The sequence below is a fragment of the Rattus rattus genome, chromosome 1 (genome assembly GCF_011064425.1).
Source record: "Rattus rattus isolate New Zealand chromosome 1, Rrattus_CSIRO_v1, whole genome shotgun sequence".
Taxonomy (NCBI): domain Eukaryota; kingdom Metazoa; phylum Chordata; class Mammalia; order Rodentia; family Muridae; genus Rattus; species Rattus rattus.
The window spans coordinates 6,843,499-6,846,461 of record NC_046154.1 but is presented as its reverse complement, the minus strand read 5'-3'; the positions used below and the strand labels follow the sequence as shown (position 1 = coordinate 6,846,461).

Sequence of the window (2,963 nt, the reverse complement as noted above, 5' to 3'; positions counted from 1 at the left end):
CTCGCCCACTTGTGAAAGTAGAATCCATTTCTAGGACTTGGGTGTGTGCACAGGAAAAGGCAGATGCTGTGCCTGTCTGGAGGGCTCTCTCTGTGTGGCTCAGACTTCACGTCCCCTCATTCTGTTCCCTGGCTGTGCTGTCACAGTGACCAATCCATGTTTGTCCCCTTTCTTTTTACCTCGTTGTATGTTTGCAGATGCTGTACTGGCAGGCATATTCACACGTCGGGTGGCTAGATCTTTCCTTATTTAGAATGTCCTATTGGGGCTTTGGTCTTTTCTTACATTCTTAATTGCTTTCCTCCCATAGCTGATGTCTCCACACACACACACACACACACACCCAAATTCATAAAGTCAGCAGCTCCCTGCTATGAATGGCATGGACAGCACTCTTTTTCCTTTTTTTAAAAAAAAAGATTTATTTATTTATTTATTGTATGTTTGTGAGCACATTTTATATATGTGAGCACACTGTTGCTTTCTTCAGGCACACCAGAAGAGAGCAGCAAATCCCGTTACAGATGTTTGTGAGTCACTATGTGGTTGCTGGGATTTGAACTCAGGACCTCTGGAAGAGCAGACAGTGCTCTTAATGGCTGAGCCATCTCTCCAGCCCTGGACAGCACTTTTAAATGATTAGCTGTTGTACAAACATATCCCTTGAAACTCTACATGGAAGTGGCCAAGAGGACTCAGGGACAGAAATACCACCCACTCTCAACAGGCATAAAAAAGCCGGGGCCACCGGAGCCATCAACTTCAACCACAGGATGTCACCAAGCACCCTCCAGTGAGACAGCTCTGATGTGAGACTCTGGCGGTGCATAAATTAACTCTTCACAGACTCCGAGTTGCCCACAGCAATGCAATTAGAATCTCAAACGCTTAGATTAGAGTCTTTTTTTTTTAATCCAACAAGATTGAAAAAGAGGCTTCTCTCTTTCACCCTCAACTTCCTATTATAGACTACACTAATGATTTTCTGTTAATTTAATAAACGAAATATGAGGCCGTGGGAATTGGCTCAGTCACTAGAGACCAACACATAATCACGAGAACCTGAGTTCAGACCCCCAGCACCCACGTAAAAAGCCAGGGATGCAGAGGGGTTAAGGACACCACAAGAAAACCTAGAGAATCAACTAACCTGGGCCCATGGGGACTCACAGAGACTGAACTGCCAACCAGATAGCATGTATGGGATGTAGCTTGATCTTCATGTGGGAACCCTAAGGACAGGAAAGGAGGCTGTCTCTGACTCTGTCACCTGCTTTTGGGACACTTTCCCCTAATTGGGCTGCCTCACCTAGCCTCAAAAGAATAAGATGGGCCTAGTCTTACTGCAACTTGATATGCCAAAGCTGTTTGACATTCATGGGAGGCCTCCCCTTTTCTGAAGAGAAAGGGAGGAGGAGTGGATTGGGGAGGGGAGGACTGAGGGGGAGAGGAGATGTGGTGGTTTGAATATGTTTGGTCCAGGGAGTGGTGGCACTCTTAGGAGGCGTGGCCTTGTTGGAGGAGGTGTGGCCTTGTTGGAGTAGATGTATTGGTATGGGTATGGGCTTTAAGACTCTTATCCTGGCAGCCTGGAAGTGAGTCTTCTCCTAGCAGCCTTCAGATGAAAATGTAAAACTCTCAGCTCCTCCTGCACCATGCCTGTCTGGATGCTGCCATGCTCCCACCTTGATGATAATGGACTGAACCTCTGAACCTGTAAGCCAGCCCCAATTAAATGTTGTCCTTATAAGACTTGCCTTGGTCCTGGTGTCTGTTCACAGCAATAAGACCCTAAGACACACATCACCTAGGGAGGTGGGGGCAGGAACTCAAGGCAGGAACCTGGAGGCAGGAACTGAAGCAGAGACTGTGGTGGGACACCACTTACTGGCTTGCTCCCTGCAGCTTCCTCAGACTGCTTCCTTATATGCTGAAGGAGCACCTGCCCAAGGGTGGCACTGCTCACAACGGGCTGGGCCCTCCCACAGCGATCGTTAATCAATAAAATGTCCCTCAGTCTTACCAGTGGGAAATCGTACAGAGGTGTGCTCTAAATTGATATTCTTTCTCCCCAAGTAACTCTAACATGTGTCGGGTTGACATAAAAGACTAGCAAGTGAAGATCCTGTCTCGAAATATAAAAGGAGGGGCTGGAGAGATGGCTGAGCAGTGAAGAGCCCTCACTGCTTTTGCAAAAGACTCAGATTCTGTTCCTGGGATGCGCGTGGTGACTTACGATAGTTGATAACTCCTATTCCAAGGAGCACAATGCCCTCTTCTGGCCTCTGAGGGCACCAGGTATGCATTTACTGTATATACATACATACATACATACATACATACATACATAAATGCATACTTACATATGCTCTGATAAAATACTCATATGCATAAAAAAAGAAAATACCTGTTCCCAGAGACATTGCAGGTATGACTGCTGTGTCACACATACATCAGAGAGGAGAGAAGCCATGTTTACACTCAGTGTTCAGACCTTTGAACATCTGAATGAGTAGTAGCCTACTCCCTGAGAAATGTAAGTCTGAGGTGACCACCAGTCCAGTGCCAGGCAGACAGGGCTGGACAGGCTCCTAGGATAGGCAGCAAGCCAGAGTCTAGAAGAACCTCTCCTGAGACCATGGGCCCAGGACAGGAGTAAGCCTGGGCCAGACAATCCTTGCAAAGGGCCACTGGTGTGGACTGGGTGAGGAGCAAGCCCAAGATGGGGCCCAGACAGGGAGCCAACCAGAGACGAGGCCAGCACCATGCAGGCCTGAGGGACACACCATGCCTTAGATGCCCCTGCATGGCACCATAATGCACCAGCAGGGTTTAACACTCCTGAGACCACTCCTGAGATGACCCCAGACACTCAGAGACCCTGGGCACCGTTACTATGAACAAGTAAATGGTGGATAAATACCAGAGAAAGAAAAACAGAAGGATGTGGGCACAATGAAGAG

The 2,963-nt window shown here is 47.8% G+C and overlaps 1 pseudogene; it reads left to right on the top strand.

The window, feature by feature from the left end:
• The first annotated feature begins 2,412 nt into the window (after positions 1-2,412).
• On the top strand, positions 2,413-2,528 carry LOC116890577 (annotated as a pseudogene).
• The last annotated feature ends 435 nt before the right edge of the window (positions 2,529-2,963 follow it).